At 37.9% G+C, this 25362-nt stretch overlaps 1 protein-coding gene across 1 annotated transcript in view; it reads left to right on the top strand.

Moving 5' to 3' along the window:
* The window catches only part of CYP7B1 (cytochrome P450 family 7 subfamily B member 1), a gene marked incomplete at both ends in the record, with an annotated part of 198523 nt that overhangs the window by 125246 nt on the left and 47915 nt on the right, over positions 1–25362 (top strand). The gene's annotated exons all lie outside the window — the stretch shown is intronic.

A 25362-nucleotide genomic window follows, 5' to 3' on the forward strand; every position in this document is an offset into this window, starting at 1 on the left:
AGCCCTGACCTGACTACATGTTATTTGTAGTTTGGATGGAGGCTGACACATGATAATTGAAAGAGAGAAAGAGCAGCAGCATTTGAAGGGTTATTCTGTTGGAATGACCTACCGAATGTTTCCTTTCTATGTGCAAATTTCAGAAATTAGACGGGCTCATCAGCTCTGTAACATGTCTTTTTAAAAACAGGGTTTAGATCAAGGAAGCCTTCCCCACAAACGGAGAAGCAAAGTGAGTCATGGCAGACGATATTTCAGTAGTTTATAGTCTGATTCAGAAATGACTACGGCTAGTCAGATGTTGTGGTGCACTCTTGTAATCCCAGCATTCAGAAGGCTGAGACAGGAAGATCGCGGTTCTCAGACACCCTCAGCTACTTAGTGAGGCCCTTTGCAACTCAGTGAGACCATTTTAAAGTAAAGAATAAAAAATATGAGCCGGGCGTGGTGGTGCACGCTTGTAATCCCTGTGCTTGGGAGGCAGAGACAGGAGGATCGCACAGGATACATGACTCCTCTTTATTACAAGTAAACATCATTAATAAGGTAAAGGAGCAACCTCATAACTATGAACAAAGTCTCATTTCTCCCCTTCCAGCAAGGAGAGGGTGGTGGGAGGAAGAACAACCAGATGTTCAAAAGGAGAGATTTGTCTGAGCCAGTTTTAAATGATAGATGAACAAGAAAAAGAAGTGAATTCTGGGTATTCGGAAGCTGGTATTTCCAAAGTTGCCTTCCTTTCAAAATTACTTGTAATCCCAGTGCTTGGAAGGCTGAGACAGGAGGATCTCACAGGTTCGAAGCCAGCCTCAGCTACGACTAATTGACCACAACCAGTTACAGATTTGTTTTTTTGTTTTTTTGTTACTTAGTGAGGCTCTCAGCAACTTAGTGAGACCCCTGTTTCCAAATAGAGTATAAAAATAGGTCTGGGAGTATAGCCCGGACTTAGGTAGAAAAGCCCCTGGGTCCCACCCTCAGTACCACAAAAAAAGAAAAATAAAATAAAATAAATTACTTGAGTATAGAATCAAGTGAAGAGGATGTTAAAAATAGAGACCAGCAAGCCAGGGGTAAGGTGGAACCATGACAAGATGGGCTGAAGGGTGTTGACTTTAGATATTTAAGAATGAAAAGGCCAGGCGTGACAGTGTGTCCCACCGTCCCAGCCACTCCAGATGTGGGATCACTGGAGCCCCAGAGTTTGAGACCAGCCTAGGCAGCAGAGCAAAACCTGCTCTCCAAAGAAGTGAAGATCAATAATTCTGGGATTTACCCAATGTAGAAGAAAATCTCTGTTGGCATTCTTTGCTTCACAGTATACTTTTTTTCTCCACAGAAGTATACACCATAGTTAATTTGACTTTTCTAAAAGCTGCATGTCATATTAAAGGCATATACTTCCAGCACAGTCAGGTCCTCATTCCCTGAATGTCCCTCATTCCCTGAATGTCCCTCATTCCCTGAATGTCAGTGAGCCATTTGCAGTCCATTCAGCCATTGCATCTCAGCTTAAAAAAGAGGTTACTGTGAGTTCAGTAAAATTGGAACGAGTGCTGGAGACCACAGTTGGATTTAACAAGTCAAAAGAAGTCCTGCAGGAGCCACAACTCCCAATCCATACCAGATCTGTTCCCCTTTACCCTCTACACACATTTAAATATAGTAAAAGGATTATTAGTGATATTAACCAGTTTAACAGAAATCAGCCTAAGCCGTGCAAACCATCTGGATATGGCTGGGATCAGCTGCTCTGGACCCACTAGGATAAGAAAGCAGAGCACAGCACCTCTAGTTCCCAGGAAGAAAATCAAGGAATGCTGAAACTGGCCTACTTGCACACAAATGTCAGTGGATCATCTCAGTATTTTGGAGCTGGCAGATACTGAACTTTTAAGGAGGCTGAACTGGCCTTATGTGGAAGATTCTGCGGTTTTTGTCCAGAGTCCTATTTAATTTTGTCAGGATTAAAATCTATAAGACACTTGATCTCACCCCTGGTGTCCGGAAGAGCCACCCTCACACTGGGAGGTGTGTTGTGCACATCTGTCAACCTCTTATTCTTGTACTAATAGCAATTCCCATCCAGACTTGATCCTCCAGGCTCTTCTGAATCTTGCAAGTTGCAGTTTCGGGCGGTGGTGTCCCGCTGCTGCCGCTTAAATGGAAGAACTAGCAGGGTGTGATGGCGCACACCTGTTATCCCACCACTTGGGAGGCTGAAACAGGAGGATCACAGGTTACAGGCAGCCTTAGCAGCAAAAGGAGACACTCAGCAACCTAGCAAGACCTTGTTTCAAAACAAAAACTAAGCCGGGCGTGGTGGCGCACGCTTGTCATCCCCGCGCTTGGGAGGCGGAGACAGGAGGATCGCGCAGGTTCGAAGCCAGCCGCGCGCGCTGGCTTAGGAGACCCTGTTACCAAATATAAAATGTAAAAAGAGGTCTGGGAGTGTAGCCCGGAGGTAGAAGGGCTTCCAGGAACCCCAGTACCACCAAAAAAAAAAAAAAATTATGAAAGCAAAAATACATTTCCAGCCGGGTGTGGTGGTGCACGCTTGTAATCCCCGTGCTTAGGAGGCGGAGACAGGAGGATTGTGCTGGTTCAGAGCCAGCCTTGCTGGCTTAAGAGACCCTGTTTCCAAATAAAAAAAATATATAAAATAGGTCTGGGAGTGTAGCCCGGAGGTAGAAGGGCTTCCAGGAACCCCAGTACCACCAAAAATAAATAAATAATAAATAAATAAATAAATAAATAAATAAATAGGGATGGCGTGTAGCTCATAGATAGAACACCCCTGGGTCAGTCCCCACTACCACAGAAATAAATAAATGAATAAATAAATAAATGGAAGATCTTCGAGTCACTCCATGTCTCCTTTCACATGTCGTTTCCCCCAAATCGTCCCAAATGTCAGAATATTTTTTTAGCCTCTCACTAATTAGCTTTGTGACTTCCTCATCACACTCTCCAGCCAGCTTCTCTCCTCACAGCAGAAGCAAGAGCTGAAATGACAGTCCAGATTCCAGAGTACTGCTCAGTCATGTGCAGGTCCCGCCCCCAGTTCCTGGTCCCTCATTTAGTCTAATCTGTTGCTGCTCAGATCCGTATGGGAGACTCATCTGAGACTTTCCCAGCCATCCTCTCCTCCTGCCCGTCCTGCCTTCAGTGTGCCCCTCCCTTGTGTGAGAAACCCACTTACTACTTTGTTTCTAATGAATACAAGAAAGCAGAATTAATGGCCTGGCACTTCAAAGATTAGGATGCATGTTTTAAACTCTCAAAATTTAGTACTGGGATTAAGGGTGCAGGCCAGTTTCCAATGATATAGCCTTTATTTTAAGCCTGAGTGTTCCCAATATTTTTATAGACCACTGAATCCTCACAATCAGCCAATTAAGTAGAATTCTTAGCCCCACTTTGCAGAAAATGAAGCTTGGTCCTGTCAGGCTGCTCTGATAGAATACCACAGAGTAGGTGGCTGATGAGCAACAGAAATTCATGCCTCACCTCTGAAGGGTGGGAAGTCGTTGCTAGGTGAGGACCTGCTTCCTGGCTCCTAGATGGCTGACTTCCTGCTGTGGCCTCACATGGAAGGAGAAGAGAGTGAGCTTTTTGAGGGCCTCCCCAAAAGACATTAATCCAATTTTTGGCAGTTGGGCCCTCATGACTAGATCAACTACCAAAAATCTCTACTCCAAACACAATCACACTGGAGATTATATCTCAGCATAGGGTTTGGAAGCAAGGGGCTCAACCTATAGCAGTAGCCAAGACAGACGGATTTATTTCAAAATTATGTGTTGAGTAGAGGATGAAACCAGGAATCAAACCCAGACCATCTCGTCCCAGGTCCTGGGTTTCTAACCTCCAAGATCACCAATCTAGGTTCTCAGAAAGTGCTGAGTAGAGGATGAAACCAGGAATCAAACCCAGACCATCTCGTTCCAGGTCCTGGGCTTCTAACCTCCAAGATCACCAACCTAGGTTCTCAGAAAGCCTGGGAAACATTTAAATTCCAGAGTCCTATGTTGCTTATGCACTTCTCTTAGCTTTTCTATGACCTGTTTTACTCCATGTAAATAGCTTCCACCTTGATCTGGGCCTGTGTATCAGGTAATTTTTCTTTAAAAATATTTGCAAGCACAGGCAACAAAATAAAAATATAGACAAATGGGACATAATCACACTTAAAAATAATCTACAGAATGAAGCAATCAATAGAACAAAACCTGTTGAACAATCTACTGAGTGGGAAAAATAATTGAAAATCATATATCTGATAAAGGGTTAATATCCAGACTATATAAAAAACTTCTATGATTCATCAACAACATTTAAAAAGTCAAAAAGTAGCTGGGGTGGTGGTGTATACTTGTAATCTCAGTACTTGGGAGGCTGATACAGGAGGATCACAGGTTCGAGGCCAGCCTCAGCCACTTAGTGAGGCCCTCCGCAACTTAGTGAGACCCTGTTTAAAAAAATTGGACTGGGGGTTTATCTCAGAGATAGAATGAATGCCCCTGGGTTCAATCCCCAGTACCATAAAAAAAAAAATTTTAAAGTAGAGCCGTGTGTGGTGGTGCGTGCTTATAATCCCCGTATATGGGAGGCTGGGACAGAAGGATCGCACAGGTGCAAAACCAGCCTCAGCTAATTAGTGAGGCTCTCAGCAGCATAATGTGACTCTGTTTTTAAATAAAATATAAAATAGGTCTGGGAGTGTAGCCCAGAGGTAGAAGGCCCCTGAGTTCCATCCCCAGTACCACAAAAATAAAAATTAAAAGTAAGCAAAGAACTAGAAATTTCTCCAAAGATTGTGTACAAATGGCCAATAAGCACATGAAACTATGTTTGTGGTGATTAGAAATTAAGGAGACACAAATCAAAATCAGGGGTGGCCACTATCAGAAGAACAGATAATAACAAGTGGTGAGGATTCAGAGAAGTTACAATGTTTGTGCACGATGGTTGGAATGTAAACTGGTCCAGTCATTAGGAAAAACAATGTGGAGGATCCTCAAAAAACAAAAATGGAACTGCAGTATGATTTAACAATCCCACTTCTGGGTCTGTATCTAAAAAATTTCAAAGCAGGATCTTGCAGAGATATATGCACACCTATGTTCATTGCAACATTATTTACCATAGCCAACAGTGGAAGCGGCCCAGGTGTCCATCAACAGATGAATGAGTAAAGAAAATACATGCATACTTAGTGTGTGTATATACTTATTATATACATACAAAGGAATATTATGCAGTATGAAAAATATTATATTTGTTGCACCATTAGGTGAACATATTTAACACTCCTGCACACTTAGAAATGGTTGAGATGATAAATTTAAGATGTGTTTATTAATTTTTTATTTTAGTTTGTTTGTTGAAGACTGAATCCATGGGCATTCTGAACCCCAACTCTATTTTATTTTTTATTTTGAAAAAGGATCTAGCTAAGTTGCTGAAGCTGACTGGAACTTGCAGTCCTCCTCTCAGTCTCCCAAGTCCTGGGGTTCCAGGCGTGTCCCACCACACCCAGCTTCATATTATGTGTGTTCATACCACAGTTTTTGAAAAGGCACAGAATCTAGAGCATGTGGGTTACTTTTGATGTTACTCTTTTGACTGTGATAAGACATCTTTGTCTTTTGTTTTTAAAACTCGGATCACTTTGGAAGGTAGACAGTTGACAGTGTTAGAGTGTGGTATTCTTCCACATCCCATTTAATATATGTTTAGAGGTGTTGATGTTAAGAAAAATTTTATAGCTCCTTCCATATCAAATGGAGATTATTCCCACATCTCCCATGAACTACCTTTAAATATGAATATTATCATATTAAGGAAAAATGGTTATTACAGATTTTCCAGTTACTACTGGGGCTAGAGAAAAAGACAGTGACTTAAGCATTCTAAGCTTCTACTTTATAGAGAAGCAGGGATAGAAAGGAGCAAAGGGCTCTGGAGACATCATTTAACAAGAACAAAAGTTAAGTACTGTGTGAGCAACTTGCTGAGGGAGGATGAGAGTGACCCCACAGGACTGTGAGTGTGCCCAGAGAGGGACAGGTGCCCAGCATTAGGGGGGCAGCAGGGGAGAAAGCACCTCCAGGAAGGAAAAGTTCACAATTATCACAGACCAGTGTAGGTCCTACGCTAGGTCCACTAAAATTTATGCTTAAGGAATATCGAGTACTCCTGTTCCTTCTTTGTATGGCTTTAGAAATTTAATAAGAATTGCCTGAGCATTTTTTGAGTAAATATTTGCCATTTCTGGTCTCTAAAAACTTTGATGCCACAAATCTTCCATTTCCTTTTCATTTTACTACCAAAATAATAATAACAACAACAATGAATGCAGCTCTCTAAATGGGTAAAATTTAAATTTTGAAATCTAAACGGACACTCAGATGACCTTATCTTTATTTCCTTATTTTTTTTACAATGCCGAATTTTTGTGTTATACTTTCATCAACCAGAAGTGATTTGAAAAACGGACACTATACCAGACTAGGATTCCATTCTGGAAGTTTCTAGGAATACCTCTTGGAATCGAGAGATGGACATGATGTATTGTTGGGATGGAGAATTTGAAAACCCTTCAGCTACCACATTCTGGCTAGTATCAAGTGGCTTATTTTGTTTCCAGAGAATTAATGTTGTTTCCAAAAATTAGATCTCATATGGCTCATTCAGGTAACCAGTGTTGAATATGGAAATTAGATTTTTGTTCATACAAGTTTATTACATTATAGTTTATGAATCACAGTGGCGATGTGCCAGACTCCCTTTCAAGCTAAGCAGCCTCTTTGCTGTGTTATTCCAGCTGAGTCTTTTATTTGAAGTGTGTCTTCATCTTGGCTCATTTAGCTATAAACAGAAGTTGCCCTATGGGAGATAACATCTTATGTTTATTTACTTTATAGAATTATCACCTCTGGGCTCACTGTAAGTTCAGAACATTGCAGAGAAAAGAGAAATCAGATTTCAGAAAGTCAAGATGCCCTTACCCTTGGCATGTGCCTGTCCTTTCTTGGATAGTGTGATGCAGAAAGTGAATCGTTGGCTTGTGAGTCAGGAGGCTTGGCCCAAATATTTTTCTAGCTGCTTTATTGCTGTGCAATCTTGGGCAATTTATTTTACTTCTCTGATTCTGTTTCCATATTTTTTAAGTCTTTTCTAGTTTCAGGACCCTGTTCTACTTAGGGAATTTTGCAGAAGCATATAGATTGCTCAGCAAAAATTAAATAAATAATTAAAAAATAAAAAATAAGAATTTTGTTTGAAAGATATGAAAATAGTTTTTTTTCATATATAAAAATTGCTAAGAGCATCTAAAATTAACTTATCAGCTGGCCGTGGTGGTGCATGCTTGTAATTCCAGCATTCAAGGGGCTGAGACAGGAGGATTTCAGGTTCGCAGCCAGCCTCAGCTACTTAGTGAGGCCTTTTGCAACTCAGTGAGACTCTGTTTCAAAATAAAGAATGAAAAATAGGGCTGGGGGTTTAGCTGGGAGGTAGAATGCCCCTAGGTTCCATCCCCAGTACTGCAAAAATAAATAAATAAATAAATAAAAGTAAAATAAAATTAATTTATCTTAACATTTTTGCCAACAGTATCTATAACGTGAAGTTCAATGGAATTATCCTTACTTTTTCTTTGCATAATAATACAAATTTAAATACAGTTTTTCGCCCAGCGTGGTGGCACACACTTGTAATCCCTGCACTTGGGAGGTGGAGACAGGAGGATCGCGCAGGTTCGAAGCCAGACGTGCTGGCTTAAAAGACCCTATTTCCAAATAAAAATATAAAAAATAGGTCTCAGAGTGTAGCCCAGAGGTAGAAGGGCTTCCAGGAACCCCAGTACCACCAAAATTAATTAATTAATTAATTAATTAATACAGTTTTTCAGTGATATATCTCATTTAGAGACATTTCTGACAATTGAAATATAAAATATTATAGAACATGACTTAAGTTTAAGTAGATTTTAAAGATTTAATTCACACACTATGAAATTCATTCATTTTTAAATGTGCAATTGATGCATTTTAGTTAATTAGTACATCAGCCTCAAAACTTCCTATGCCTGGTTACGTTTAATCCTTGCTCTTACCTCAGCATGAAGGGGCAGTAATCTGCCTTCTGCCTCTGTTTTCATGTTTTCTAGACATTTTATTTAAATGGAATCATATGTCCGGTTATTTCTCTTAGCACAATACCTTTGAGAATCATCTGTGTCATTGCATGTATCTGTGACTTGTGATTTACTCTTGCTTACTGAGTCATATTTCATTGTATAATACCACATATTGTTTATCCATTCACTAGGCAAAAGACATTTGACTTGTTTCTAGCCTTTATGAACATTCATATACAAGTCTTTGTGTGAACACATGTTTTTGTTTCCCTTGTGTAAAAATATATCAGAGTGGAATCAATGGGTCATATATTTGTGTTTAATGAACATTATAAGAAACTGCTAACATTTTAATTGATTACATTACTATATATTCCTACTAACAAGAATATACAGTACATAGAGGAATATATAGAGAAAGGAATATATATGTGAGTTCTGATTCCTCTTCATTCTTATAATACTTGGTATATTCATCCTTTTTTTTTTTACTATTCTAGTGAGTATATCTTATTTCAGTTTTTAAATTGCATTTTCTTAAACACTAATGATATTGAATACATTTTCATGTGCTTATTATCCATTTGTATATCTTTTTGAATGAAATGCTTATTCAAAGATTTTGCCCATTTTTTATTATCTCTTTATTATAGAGTTGTGAGACTTCTCTGAGTATTCACTCTAAATGTTAGGGAACTTTCCCTGCCACGAACCTCTGTCTATTTTAATATAAATAAACTACTTGTTTCTTTTATACTCACAGTTTGAAACAAATCCTATGAAAATAATATGGACCTTATAATTCTGGGAAAGAAACAGAATGAACTTTTAAATGTTCGTTAGCAATCACTAAATAAGAACTTATCTGTAAACTCTCAAAATGGCAGAATGAACCTTTGCAAATCTAACAGTGGCTTCTTAGTCTGTGTCCTATTTTTCTTAGCCAATGTCATATTTTTGTGGGAATAAAAATGAAATCACTTTCTATAGATGCAGAAGACTATCAGACTTCAGCTATTCCTAAGCAAGTATCTGAGGAACAAGGAAAGAGACTTTAGGGCCCTTGCGTATTTAATTTTTTCTATCCTATTATGAGGAAAGGTGTTTGCATCTAAGGAGTGAACTGTGGAAGAAATTAGCAAATTATTAACTTTGGCATCGCTTTTTATGATCCCAATTTAAAATTCACATACAAATGCATGTAAACACATATGAAAATCAGTATATTAATTTACTCGGGTTTAAAGTTTCTGCCAGTTTTCCCCAAATTTTCCAGTCACTGAAAGAAGTTGATATCACTTACAGGAGTGTTGTAATTAACTGAGAACAACATCAGAAAATAATAACCCCTCTTTTCACCTGCAGTTGTAACTGATAGTTTACATAACTGCATCACCTTTTTTCTCTCTTTCCTGACTTCCGATGCCAGTCTTCTCTACTTCTTCTGTTTATTTTTATTTCCACAAATAAAATAAAACTAAAATATATTTTATCTCCAAATATTCTCTAAATGTCTTTGGCAATAGTTTCTCAAAACTATAAGGATAAATTCAAAATTGGTCAATTTCACTTTTAGTAGGAAATATAATTATTTGTATTTGTATACCACGTTCTATTCCTAAAGGACCCAAAGCAAAATAAAAAATATGCAAAGCCACCCATATACTTAAAAAAGAGAGTTAGATTATTATTCTACCTAGGTCCCCTGCCAACCACCATATAATCAAATGGCTCAGCCCTACCAACATACACAGAGCCCTTCTTCAAATGTAAAAGAGGTAGATCATGAAACATGAAAGAAAGTTTTCACTGTGGAAGAGAGAAAACATAACAAGGAAACAGAAAAAAAAAGACCTGGAGGAAATATAAATTTCAGAGAACAGAAGAAAAATCCCAAAGAATTACAATAATCATAGAAAAAGAAGATATCCTGTTTATAAAAGAAGAACAGAATGCAGTTTTTATAAGATATAAACCAGAGAGAACAAAAGAAATATTGAAAATTAGAAATTTAAAAGTAGTGAAATAATCTATGGAAGGAATAAATTTGATTAAAAAATCTCTTATAAGTAGAGCAAGAGAAAGAACAATGAAAAAATAAGAAAGGACTGTATAAAATTACAGGACCATATGTGCGACCATATAGAGAACTTAGAGAGGATGGGAAGAGATCAATAAAAACTAGTAATGTGTACTTAGAAAACAAGGCAAACAAAAACAAAGCAATGGAATGCTATATTATGACAGTTGCATAAATACTGAAACTTGATGTCCCCAAATAAGTAAGAAGATGCATGTGAGATGGGTGAGCAAACAAAGAACATGCTCATGCAAGAATTATGTTGTTTATACTATGTGAGAGCTTATCTCTGAAAGAATATTAGAAGTTGAAAACCTTTATGAGTCTATGTGTAAGCATGTCATGCCTCTGATGTTGCATGTTCCGATACTGGTGACAGTAAATTTCCTGAGTAGTCATATTCTCCTTCTATCCAGTGACTTAAAACTACTAGTCAAAGTTAGGTACTGATCTTTGGGAAAAGCCTGTAACTCAGGACAACACAAAAACATTGCCTTTTCAGTAGAGTACACTGTGCAAAAAATGTAAAGATACTCTTAGCTTTTAGTACATTAGTTTATTCCATATTAAAACAAAATTATGAATCATTTTACAAAGCAGATGTAGCACAACGCTCTATGGGCTCTCCATTAACTTCCCATTTCAGCAAACCAGAGTGTCCTTGGGTTGCCTTTCCCACGGTTCTGATAAGTTGTGTTTAATTATTTTAGTATTGACTTTGACCTGTAGCATTGGGAACTTTATTTTCTCATTGGCTTGGTCTGATGAAATGTCATTTGATACATCATTGGCATTGATCTCTAAATTGTCATCACCAAGGCTTCTGGGATTGCCTTCTATTATAATTTAGTTTCCACAAAACTCTGGGTTCTAATTTTTGATTAAGCATTTCAAAATCAAATGATTTAATCAAATGTAAGAAGTGATGAATTAATAGGATTGATATCATTTCCATTGAGTCAAATCAAATCCCATCTGTAAAATAAATGAGAAACTGATCATCTCAGAAATTACACATTTGGTTGCACGGCTTTCTATTTTAATTAAGGAGTTGAAATAACTTTCTATTATGAATTGATTTCCCTTTCTTTAAATTGTCTGGGCCAGTTAAATATTTCTGACTGGCTTTCTTCTATGATCCAGTAACTTAGTAAGCCAATTCCATTTCTCTTGAAATGTGTTCATTCAGAATACAAAGCCTAAAATGTTTTCATCCCTTCAAAGTGGGCAGGTCATTCTGCTGTTTCATCCCTTGACCAGCAAATCAAAAATGGCAGCACTAAACTAAAATCTAAATTAGCCAAATAAAAGAAGTGTTCAAACAAATAAAAATAATAATAAAAACCGTTACTCTATTGAAAACTCTTAGGCAAGTCAGAAGAGAGCTCTGATGAGATCTGTATTTCAGATGATCCCAGGTTGACATAATAATAATAATGATAAGAACAATAGTAGTTAACATTTTGAGTGCTTATCATGTAAAAGGTATTACATTCAGTCCTGTACATCTATCAACTGTGATATACTTCTCACAAAAAGAAAGTACCATAGTATGTAGTATTTTACAGATGAGGAAACATGAAAAAAATAAGTAAACTGGTCAAATTCACAAAGCTGGGCCAATGGCCACCTGATTCCTCTCACTACACTGCACCATGTGGCTCCGATCCCAGCTTCTGTTAACAACCAGTTTGATGACCTTGACCAGTATGAAACCAGTCAAGGTGCCCATCAGCAGATGAGTGGGTTATGAAATTGTGGGATATACATGCAATGAACTTTTCCTCAGGAATGAAGAAGAAAATTTGTATTGTTTGAAGGAAAATGGATGAAATTAAGAGAATATTAGGTTGAGATCAGCCAGTCACAAAAAATGAAGAGTCATATATTCCCTTATATGTGGAAACTAGAGAGAATTTAGACTACCAAAGGGACTCCAGACAAAAAAGGAGAAACCCAAGTAGAGTAATGAGAGGAGGTGAAGGGAAGAAAGGCAGGTGGGAGGAGGGAGATTTGATGAAGGAAACACTTCAATTAACAAACATATGACATGTACATATACAAAATTAATGCCCATTTCAATATTAAGTACTGGGACAGAAAGAGAGTAGGGTGGGGATCTGGGAGAAAGTTCTGTGTGGATGTATGTCTTGATCACTCTAAACTTAATTATGATGTGGGTTACAATGCATCAATAGAAACTTTTTAAATGTAACTTATCAAAACCAACATAAATTAATGACTAGCATAACAAGGAAGAAAGAAAGAGAGGAAAGAAGAAAGGAAAGGGAAATAAGGGAAGAAAAAAGAGAAAGAAAGATTGAAAGAAAGCCATTGGGCTGTTGTAGTAACACATAGAGAAAATTAGGAAGCCTTGAACTATGCTCTAATATCCAGGGTCAAGTTTATAAAAAAATCAGACTCCATTTGTATTGTCATTTATTGCTTTATTGCTTGAGACCCAAGTTTTAAATGATATCTTAAAAATGTACACCTTGGTATTATTTTCATAGTGCCAACCTAGGCACCTCTCCCACTTAAAAATAGCTCAATCATACACTTCTCTGAGAGAAATCCAAATTGATGTGATTTGGCTTCTTATCCAAAAAGGCATTTACAGATCACTCACTTGATCAAGGCTTTAGTATAAATCTGCTAATGGAATCTAGCTTACAAGGCACATTCTATAGACAGTATTATTTGGATCACAAAACTGCATAGATTAACTGATGGCTCAAGATTCAGCTGGTGTATGGCTTGCAACATTATGTTCTGGGGTGAGAAGATATATTTATTCATATTTGTGTTGGCTTTGCTCTGATTCCATGCCAGGAGTGGAGAAATCTGTGACTATTCAGTATTGCTTGCTTTTGCATTGCCATTACAGTTAATGCTTTGATCAAAAGTACTTATATAGTGAATATCTTTGGTACAGGGAAATTAAATCAAGGTTCAAGTCGATTGCCATCTGATAGAGCCAAAACCTTTCAAGAGTAAAGGCCTTATTTATTATGACAGACCTTTCTAAAAGGGTACAGAAATCACCAAAGAGCAGAGAATCAAATCATTGATAGCCTGGAAAATGACAATTTTATCCAAGGATTTTCATTTGTTGTTAGGAGGCAGAATTTGTGTGAACACCAGATGCTGATCACATACCACCAGTGGATTTGCAAGATTATAGGACTCGAGGAAAAAAAATGAAGGTTAAGCACAGGGTACAACAGAGATTACTTATGGTAATGAACTGCATAATTTTTCTAGACAGAGTTGGATTAATACTCATCCTGAAAAGAGATTATAGTAGGTCAGATTCGTAGACAGCAAATATTAAGCAGATATTTATATTCAGCCTATGAATTGAGAGTGCTCTGTTCCCTAACTGTACTAGTGAGATGCAGTAGTATTTTAAAGGGAGTGGGGACTGAGTGTTCTGCTTCTTTCTTTGGGGGAAAAACTTAGAGAGAGATTCAGAAACTTCAGTTGTAACTGTCTAACATTCACCCTAGCTGTAAGGAGCATTACTCCCTACCAGAGCTGCCACAGAAACCCATTTTGCCTCCCTCATTATAATGTGACCTGAAAACATTAGAATTTCCCTGGGTAGGGGGATTCAAAATGACGACTGCAGGACACAGCACTTATCAGTGGCTGAAATAAATAAAGTTCAACTACCGAGAAGGCAGCATCATAATCAACAAAATAAATATATCCCCGGAGCCAAAACAGATCCAGGAACCTCGGCAGAAGGAATCCAGAAACCCTAAGCTGCAAGATCCACTGGAAAGAAAAAAAAAGTTCGAGCATTGGATCTGCTGCAGACACAGCTGGGTCACTCACCAATGCCAGCGCGAGTTGCTGGCCCAAACCACAATCCCTGGACCTGACTGACACCAATGTGGCAAAATAACCCAAGACTTTGAAAACGGACATAGAGCTCTAACATCTTAAGCAGCGAGCGGCGCCCCAGCCAGAAGCCCGTGTGCTCACCAAAGGCAGGACCACAGTGGCACAGCGAGTCCTCCAGACACCTGGATCAAGGAAGCCAGGTATCTGAGTGTATTCAGAGAAGCTGCTGGACTTAGCATGCACCCCAAGTTCTGTGCTAGACCTGGGCACCTGTCTCCCACCCCAGGACCCAGCGCTATCCTTGTGCGCCCTGCCCAGGCCCCAAGACCTGTGCTAGCTGTGTGCACCACCCGCACCCATAGACCCAATGCTCACCTTGTGCGCCTAGCCCATGCCCCGTGTCCAGTGCTAGCCGTGTGTGCCCTTCCTGAGCCCTGGCGGTAGCTTTGCGGGCCCTGCCTGCTCCCCAGGACAGCACTAGCTCTGTGCACCCCAATTGTGCCCCGAGACTGGGCCCTAACCTTGGGTGCCCAGCCTGGGCCCCAGGTCCAGCACTAGCCGTGTATGCCTGGCCCATGCCCTGGGACCCAGAACTAGCCTTGTGCATCCTGCCCAAGCCGGAGACCAGTGCCAGCCTGTGTGCCCCGCCTGTGCCCCGCCCCCCCAAACCCAGCACTAGCTTTGTGCACCCTGCCCGAGCCCAAGACCAGTGCTAGCCTATGTGCCCCCGTCTGCGCCCCTGGACCCAGCACAGCTGTCTGCACCTGCCTCAAGCCTCGAGTCTTGGCACTACCTGTCTGTGCCCAACCTGCGCCGCGAGAGTCAGAGCTAGCCTAGAGTGCCCAGCCTGCACCCTGCGTCCAGCGCTAGCCCTGTGCACCCTGCTGGAGCCTGGGACCAGGTGCTAGGTGTCTGTGCATACCCGTGCTCCTGATGAGTGATAGCCACGTACCCAGTCCATGCCCTGGGACCAGCAGCGCTTTGGCAGTAATTGTGTGCTCCCCGGGACCCTACAGTAACCCTTTGTGCCCAGTGTGCACCTTGGAACCCCATGGGCTAGCCCACTTAGAATTTCTAGAGATACAGGAAATGTCCTCAAGGCCCAGTATCTGCACAGGGCCTCAGGGGGAGAATCCAAGTCTACTTTGGACACCCTCCACCCCTGCGGTAGGGAAGCACAGGCCTGAGTCCAGGGTGGAGAGTGCAGAGTGCGGACTACAGGGTGGAAATACACAGAACTCGGGACTTGTACAGAATTTATTAACTGACACCAGACACCCTGACACCTAAACCCCAAGTTGTCAAAGGCAAAAGAGGGGTCCAAACACCCAGAGAGTGGGTTAAGAAGCAGACAACAGGGCACAGAGCAAATTAAGAGACATTGGATTATACTCTGAAAGCTACCAGAGCAATCATTCAGATATTATATGGACCCAACCCTATATTCGTAAATTAGTAGGACTGCTGTTGTTGTTTTATTAGTTCTTTCCCCCCCTTCTTTCTTTTTCTTTTATTTGGGTTTTTTTTTATATGTTTGATAGTGTGCTTTGTTGTCTGGTCCCACACAGTCGCTAGTTCTTTTTATTTTATTTTATTTTTGTCCTTTTTTTCTCTTTCTTACTCTTTTTTTTTCTTTTTTCTTTTTCCTCTTTTAGGTTTTTTTTTTGTCTTTGATTATATAATAGTTTTTGTATCTTGTGTTGATACTTTATTTATGTTTGTTTGCTCCTTCCCCCATCCCTCTTAAAAACTTCCCCACTTTAGCCTACCTACTCGCTTCCTTCAAAACTTTTCCCCATACTGTATCTCGTTGTTTAATATTCAAGGTATTTCATATCTCCATACTTATATAGTCTACTAATTACAAGAGTCGTACTATCTAACTTTCTCCCATTTTCAACAAGATATTATCTTATTATACTTAAATTCTTACTAAACCTAAACATATCCTCTACCTAACCCGACACCTGTACCCATCAGCATGGCTCCTCCCCTATTACCCAACCTTCACCATTGGAAAAAGTACTGCTAACCTGATGACTCATCTAAATTCCTAATACTAAGATGGGATTAGACATAATACTCACAAATGATGGGAACACATAAGAAAAAGAGGCCTGAGAACCTTGAAGATATGAGAACCAGGAATAATGAAGAGACAACAGAAATCACAAATACTGACCTACAAGAAATTAAAAAAGGGGGAGTTCAGAATCTTGGTCTACAATATTATGAAAGGTTTTAAAACAAGTCTACAAGAAATGAAAAAGGAAATAGAAACATTAAGAAAGAATCAGAAAGAGGTCTGGAATGAAATAAGAGTCAATAAATGAAATGAAGACAGCAATAGAAAGAAATTCTGGAAGATTAGATGAAATGGAAAGTAGAATATCACTGTTAGAAGACAGTTCATTCAAAACTGAAAACACAGTCAACAGCATACAGAAGTCATTACAGCAACAAAACCTAAACATCCAACAACTATGGGACAATATGAAGCGTTCTGACTTACAGATAAAAGACATTGAAGAAGGAATAGAGGAACAGACTAAGGGCATCTTTTCAAAGAAATAATTTCAGAGAATTTTCCAAATATGGAAAGAGACTTGGATCTTCACAGAACATAGGAGACATACAGAACACCATTAAGAAAAGATCAAAGAAGAACTTCTCCATGCCATATAATAATCAAAATGACCAACGTAGACGTCAAGGAAAGAATCTTGAAAGCAGTGAGAACAAAAGGACAGGTAACATATAGAGGCAAAACAATAAAAATCATCCCAAGTCATGAATGCTAGGAGAGACTGGTATGATGTAACCCAGACCCTGCAAGAAAACAACTTCCAACCAAAACTGTTATATCCAGCAAAACTATTATTCAAAATTGATGGAGAAACAAAAGTGTTTCAAAATAAGCAGAACTTCAAAAAATCCATGAATTCTAAGCAAACACTAGAGAAAATACTTAAGGAAATAAACCATAAAGAAGAAAAAAGAAGCAGACCCCAGAACCAGAGAAGAGATGAAGTTGATCAGCATGGCATCTAAGTAAAGAAGAAATAATATATCCAACAGAAGATAGAACACAAAATGACAAGAAACAAATACCAGGTTTCAATAATAACACTGAATGTCAAAGGACTTCACACTCCAATCAAAAGACAGAGGTGGGCAATGTGGATTAAAAAACATAATCCAAATATATGCTTTTGCAAGAAACTCACCTTACAGCAAAAGACATTCACAGACTGGAAATGAAAGGATAGAAAAAGATATATCATGCCAATGGGGACCAAAAACAGGCAGGAGTAGCAACAATGATATCCAACAAAACAGACTTTAAGCTAAAACACATCAGAAGAGACAAAGAAGGGTACTTTCTTTTATTAAAAGGAGCAATCCACCAAGAAGATATAATAGTTAATGATTATGCCCTGAATGTGGGTGCAGCCACATTTGTAAAAATACAATAATAGTGGGAGACTTCAATACACCTCTCAACACACTGGATAGACATTCAAGGCAAAAGATGGGTAAAGACTCTTCAGATCTAATTAAATCTATAAATCTCTATATATGGACTTAATAGACATATACAGAATATTTCAACCAGGAACAACAGAATACACATTCTTCTCAGCAGCCTATGGCACCTTCTCCATAATAGATCACATTCTGGGAAACAAAGCAACCACCAGAAAATTCAAATGATGTAATATAATTGCCTGCATCTTTTAAGACTGCAATGGAATGAAAGTAGAAATCAACAACAGGAAACCCAAAAGAAACTATATAAATACATGGAAATTCAAGGATACACTATTGAATGGCGAATGGGTAGGATTGGAAATTAGGGGAGAAATAAAGAATTTTCTGGAAATAAATGAAAATAGAGAAACAACTTACCAAAATATATGGGACACTTTGAAGGCAGTGTTGAGAGGAAAGTTTATAGCATTGAGTGCACACATAGGAACAGAAAGCCACCAAGCAAAAAACCTAGTGACACAACCAAGGACCTAGAAAGACTGCAGCAGTCTAATCCCAAAGCCAGCAGAAGGCAGGAATTCATTAAAATCAGAGCAGAAATAAATGAGAGAAGAACAACAACAACAAACAAAAAAAACAATTAAAAGAATCAACAAAACAAAACAAAAAGCTGGTTCTTTGAAAAGATTAATAGGATTGACAAAGCCTTGGCCAGCCTAAACAAAAGAAAAAGAGAATCAAATCAAATTATTAAAATCTGAAATGAAAAAAGAGACATCACCACAGACAGTGGGGAAATACAAAGAATTATCAGAAACATGGACAAAATTGATAGATTTCTTTCTTCCTTTTTTTTTTTTTTTTTTTTTTTTTGGTGGTACTGGGGTTCCTGGAAGCCCTTCTACCTCTGGGCTACATCCCAGACCTATTTTATATTTTTATTTGGAAACAGGGTCTTTTAAACCAGTCACAGCTGGCTTCGAACCCGTGTGATCCTCCTGTCTCTGCCTCCCAAGCACAGGGATTATAAGCGTGTGCCACCATGCCCGGCAAAATTGATAGATTTCTAAGTTCATATAACCTATCTACCTGAACCAAGAGGACCTAGCTGTACACATTCAAAACCATATCAAGAGAATTGTACACCATGACCATGTTGATTTCATCCTGGAAAAGCAAGGCTGGTTCAACATAAGCAAATTAATACATGTTATTCACCACATAATTAGAACTAAAAACAAAAACCACATGATCATAACAATAGATGCTGAAAAAGCATTCGACAAAATACAACACCCATTTATGTTAAAAAAAAACACTGCAGAAAATTGGAATAGAAGGAACATATTTCAACACCATTAAGGCAATATACAATAAACCCAAAGCCAACATCATATTGAATAGGGAAAAACTGCAAGAATTCCCTTTAAAGTCAGGAACAAGCCAAGGATGCCCACTATCACCACTCCTTTTCAATATAGTCCTTGAGACTCTTGCCACAGCAATTAGGCAAGAGAAGGAAATGAATGGAATTCAAATAGGAAGAGAGGAATTAAAACTATCCTTATTTGCAGATGGCATGATTCTTTATCTAGAAGACTCAATGAACTCAACCAAAAGACTTCTGGAGCTGATTAACAAATTCTGCAAAGTTGCAGAATACAAACTCAACCTAAAGAAATCAGTTGCTTTTCTTTACGCCAACAATGAATCCACAAAAAATAAATAAAGAAAACTATTCCATTTAGTATAATCTCTAAACCAATAAAATACCTAGGAATAAACCTAAGCAAAGATGTAAAAGACCTTTACAACAAAAACTATAAAACATTAAAGAAAGAAATTGAAGAAGACCTTGGAGGATGGAAAGATCTCCCTTGCTCATAAATATACAGAATAAATATCAAAATGGCCATTCTGCCAAAAGTGATATAGATGTAATGCAATTCCCATTAAAATACCAACAAAATTTCTCATAGACCTGTAAATATCAGTTATGAATTTTGTATGGAGAAAGAAAAGACCCAGAATAGCCAAAGTAATTCTCAGCAACAAGAACCAGGCAGGAGGCATCACAATCCCAGATTTCAAATTATACTATAGAGCAGTAGTAGTAAAAACAGCATGGTATTGGCAGAACAACAGGCAGACTCACCAGTGGATCAGAATAGAAGATACAGAAACAAACCCACAATTGATATTTGACAAAGGGGCCAAACTCATATGCTGGAGAAAAGATAGCCTTTTCAACCAATGGTGCTGGGAGAACTGGCTAACCATTTATAGAAAGTTGGATCTGAATCCTTATCTCTCACCATGCACAGGAATCAACTTGAGATGAATCAAAGACTTAGAAATTAGACCAGAGACTGTGAAGTTATTAGAGAAAGGCATAGGATCAACACTCTAACATAGGCACAGGCAGTAAATTTCTCAACAAGACTTCCAAAGTGTGGGAAATTAAAGCAAGAATTAACAAGTGGGATGGCATCAAACTAAAAAGTTTATTCTCATTAAAGGAAACCATCAAGAACCTAAAGAGGAAGCCTACAGAATGGAAGATTTTACCAGCCACCACTCTGATAGAGGGCTGATATCCAGAATATACAAAGACCTCAAAATACACTAGCAAAACAAACAACTCAATCAAGAAATGGGCTACTGAACTGAATAGACACTTCACAAAAGAAGAGATACAAATGGCCAATAGATGTATGAAAAGATGTTCAACATCACTAGCCATCAGGGAGATGCAAATTAAAACTACGCTGAGATTCCATCTAAACCCAATCAGAGTGTCAAGCATAAAGAAATCAAACAAAAACAAATGCTGGCAAAAATGCGGGGAAAGAGGAACTCTTTTACACTATTGGTGGGAGTGCAAACTTTTTCAGCTGCTATGGAGATCTGTGTGGAGATTCCTTAGAAAACTGGGAATAGATCCACCATTTGATCCAGTTGTACCACTCCTGGGTATTTTTCCAAAGGGCTTGAAATCAGAGAACTACATTAACATATGCATACCAATGTTCATAGCAGCACAATTTGTAATAGCCAAAATATGGAACCAAACTAGGTCTCCATCAATAGATGAATGGATCGCAAAATTATGGGAAATACACACAATGGAATTCTATTCAACTATAAAGAAGAATAAAATAATAGCATCATTTGCAAGAAGATGGAAGGAACTGGAGAACTTTGTTAAGTGAGATTAGTCACGCACAGAAAGAGAAGGGACATATGTTTTCTCTAATATGCCCAAGCTAGGGAGTAGTGGTAATACCAGAGGGACTCCAGATAATGGAGGGAAAATCTCAGTAAATCTAGAATGGAAGTATAGAAGAGGAAGAAAGCTGAGGTTGTTCAATGGAGGAGCTACATCTGAATATGTGTAATAGTATAAATATAGCATGGTTAACCTAGATACTCATTATTGGGAGGGGTGAAGGGGAATATGGGGGGAGGTCACAAAGCACAATCTAAATGTACACCATTTTCAATATGTTCGACATATAAATAAAATACGGAAAAAAGAATAAAATAGGGCTGGGGGTATAGCTTGGAGGTAGAAAGCCCCTGGGTTCTATTGCCAGTACCACACACACACACACACACACACACACACACACACACACACACAATAATTATAATATTCCACTCTCTATTCTTCTTTGCTTCCTAATATATTTGTATATTTAATTCAGTCCTAAATGCTACCACTGAAGGTTAGCAGTATTTTATGGGTCACTATAAAGAAAAAAAATACTTCCAAGTATAATATAATTATCAATTTTAAAATGCATTCAAAGTTGTATATGTAAAAAGGTGAAAAATATGTATTAAAAGCCAGTGGGCCATGCTACCATAAAAAAAGAATTTCCCTGGGTAATACCGAATGCCCACACATCATGTGGTTATAGCATCTGCCCCTCAACATCTTCCCTCTATCTTCACAGTGGTTGTCCTTACTGCAAATTTTAGGCTGATTCTGTACCCAACCACTTTAAGAATGTTGAACTCCTCTTTAGATTCAGACTTCAATCATTTGAAGAGTGTGATTTTTTGCAATTAACATTTTTAAAGAAGACAATAGTTTCTGAACATGCATTTCATTTTAAACACTAAAATAGCATTTCTGTATTATATAAAACTGCTGTACTCTGAAAAAGTCACATCACTGCTATAGAAATCTGTTCCAAAAGGTATAGCCTCAGTCTAATCATGAAAAAAATTTAAAAACCCAAGTTGAAGGTTATTTTATTAGATTAGCAACACCTACAGTTCAAAAGCAATATTTCTGTGTCATGTGCAAATTAGAATATATCAACAACCAAAGCCCCTTAATCTCATCACCAAAATCTAAGGTACAGTATACCTTTTTATTTTTTTTGCATTTCTATTTCCATATTTTTTAAGGGAGATAGCATTATGTGGTTATGACTATGGTTACTTACTGCTCATTATGGTTAGATATAGAATGTTCCCTGAAGAGCTTATATATTAATATTTATAGTTCACATAATTAAATTATGAGAGTTGTAATCTCATCACTGGTTAAGTCTATTGTAATAAATTTACTGGGTGGCTAGAGAAGGTGGGTCCCTTCGGCTGTGGCCTTGGGAGTTATCTATAGTCCTTGATTCCCTTGCTTGTGCTATCTACTTCTGGCCTCTGTGATGTGAGGAGCAGAAACCCTACACTCTTTCTTTTTGTACATCTTGCCATCATGCCCTGAGCTCTAGATGTTGGCCTCAAATGCACTGAAACTCTGAACCTCCAAACATTTTTGAGTAAATAAATCTTCCTTCTCTAAATTGTATGGTCAGTTGTTCAGGAAGAATTTTGACTGAGATACTGCTGTGTTCACTTAAAAGAATACTGTGAAGAAATTTCTTGAGAAGTAAATGTTGCTGGACTCTGCAAGTGGGTACCATGCAGCACCCCCAGGTGCTTCCACCTGTGCATGCAGGCTCAGCATTGATGCTATTGCTTTCATCCTTCACAGCCTTTATACCATTGCTTCTCACTACCCCCTTCACAACTCAGCCCTCCAGGGTCCTCATAGCTCAGACATTTTCTCCCATGTGATCTTCTAAGAGTTTTATGATTTTGCATTTTGCAGTTATGTCTCTGATCCATTTTTAGTTCCATTTTGTAAAGGTTACAAAAAGTTGTCTCAATGCACATCTTTGCATGTAGATGCCCAGTTACCATTACATTTGTTGATAAAAACTGTCCTTTAGCCATTGAATTGTCTTTGCTACTTTGTCAAAGCTGAATTTGACAGCTGGGTGCAGTGGCACACACCTATAATCCTTAGATATGTGTTATATTTTATAGTCAGTCTATATATTTAGATAAACTCTAGTTTATTTTATTTCTTTAATGTGTCTGTGTAGTCTCTTAAATACTAATGAGAAGATTTTTAAAAGTGTGTACTGTTTAAGTGACATTAAGAGAGGATATAGACCATAGATTTTCTTAACTTCCCATCATTACTTTAGGATCAATTTCTTTTAAACTTTGGAATCTCATTATCCCCAGCAAGCACTAAGCATCCTTTATTCTCACTTAGTAGTGGGAAGTCAGTATTTTATTCACAAAGTCATAGAGCATGAGGAAGAAAAATAGCAGTATTTTCTATGTGCCATGTGTCAACCGGCCTTTCTGGATTATTGTGATGATGTCTTTCCTCTAAATAATTTTTACAAATACACTGATAAAGACATTTCTGTTATTTGTCTTCAGTGGGTCATAAGTTGAAGTAGCACTGTATTTTTTTCTGAAACTATGCATAGTTGTGACATGATGTTTAATAGCCTTAAGCTTACTGCTGCCAAAATAAACATAGCTGTAAGAAATGATGACCCTCTCATTTTTGTAACAGTAAACTGGCTTTCTAATGTGCTTCCAGAACTCTGAATGTTAATATTTCCCTGGATTTTAGAGCTCCATCCTCTCCTGCTGTGGAGAGCATGAAGGATCCAGCTTTTGCCTGAATGACAGCAGAGGGGATGACACTGACTACATGAAATTAGAATATGACAAAAAACCTTTTTTAAATCTTTGTCACAATGCAACATTCAAGCAGCATTAAACCAAACACAGTAAAAGTACAAGGAAAATAGTTGAAATTTTGAAAAGAAATTATGTGAAGTGGACCACTTACAAATTCATAGTCACAGATAGATAGCATGTGGGCTATGACAACTTCCACCTTATGGATTCTGATTTTTAATTATATGCATACAGTCTCTTGTTTAGTCTTTGGACATAAAATCAACTATTACAGTGTTTTTTTTTTTAGTTTTTTCTATATGTCCTTTTAAAGCAATGCATATAGTTTTTTTTCTATATGTCCTTTAATGAAAAGGACATATAGAAATATATAATGCTATATTCAAGAAAATAATAGGAACAAAATATGAAAAATAAGGTCCATATTTCCATGCAATGCTTCTTGTTTTCCTGTTTCTAAGTATATGTTCTTAAATAGTTTCTAAGTATATGTTCTTATAAGTATATGTTCTTAAATATTAATCTTAAATAGTTTCTAAGTATATGTTCTTAAATATGTTCTTAAATATATGTTCTTAAATAGGGTTAATCCTGCTACATTAAAATCCATGCTGGTGTGATCATAATCTTGATCTTTGATTAGATCCAAGCTAGGAATATCTTGTGATTAATCAAAGTGGGTTGCATGTAATATAAGTCATCTCACAGATGGACTAAGGAATCTGAGTTCTTTTGAATATTTGTTTTAATTCCTCCAAGGATAAAAGTGGCATTTTTGTTTATTTGGCTTTTACTTCAAATGGGATTGAGGTCACCAAATAAATGACTAGAAAGAAATTTTCAAATAAAAGTTTGCTGGAGCAATTTTTTGTTTAATTCATTGTATTTTAAAGGATGCTTCATATTTTTAAAAAGGGTCGCATTATTAATGAAATTTAACAAATATCCATAGTCCCTTGTAATTTCAACTTTTAACACTTCAAAAAGAATTTATCAAAATATATACCTGGTGGAAATAATGTTGAGATTTTTATTGTTCTCAGTAGCATAACATATTTTTCAAGATTACTAATTGTGTCTCTTCTGATTATGCAGTCCCAGCATAACTGACATCTGATAACAAAGAGCTCTCCTTTGGCAACTAAACTACCCACATCTAACACCCAGAGCACAGCAAGAGCACTCAGATTCACAGGGGCCTAATGTTTACTGCATGTGTCTGTCAGTTTAAGCGGGGAGCTGCTTTGATGGGTTTTTTTACCAAGTTCACAGGTTGACTGTTTAATGTTCCTAGGGGGGCCCTAGTGTATCTGTGGGTCTCCAGGACTTACATCCTGGTGCACAGCTTGCTCTTAAGTAGTCTTATGACTTTAGGCGAGTTTGTTGACTCTCAAATCTGAGATCTCTTTACCTGTAAAACTGATAGATTGCACCAAAGCCCCCAAGGTACCGTCTAGTTCTAAACTCTTTGATAAATGAAATCAGTGAAAAAAATGCCTAATAAATACTTTAATATCACTCGTTCATGCTAAAGAACACCCCCCCCATTTACTGTGTTACATGCTCATCAGTGGTTTGAAAAACTTCAAATTCCTTAATACATCTTTCCCCTAAAGCTTTAATGAATCATAATATCACTGAAGATTTCTCAACATTAAAAAATGCCTTCCCTTTATTTGTATAAAAACCTAAATAACTAGGAATGGGTTGAGATTTAAAATGAGGTCGGGAGTAGTTGGGCAGGATCCACATATATAAACACATAGTGCTAGTA

Source organism: Muscardinus avellanarius (genome assembly GCF_963383645.1).
Source record: "Muscardinus avellanarius genome assembly, chromosome: 4".
Lineage (NCBI taxonomy): Eukaryota > Metazoa > Chordata > Mammalia > Rodentia > Gliridae > Muscardinus > Muscardinus avellanarius.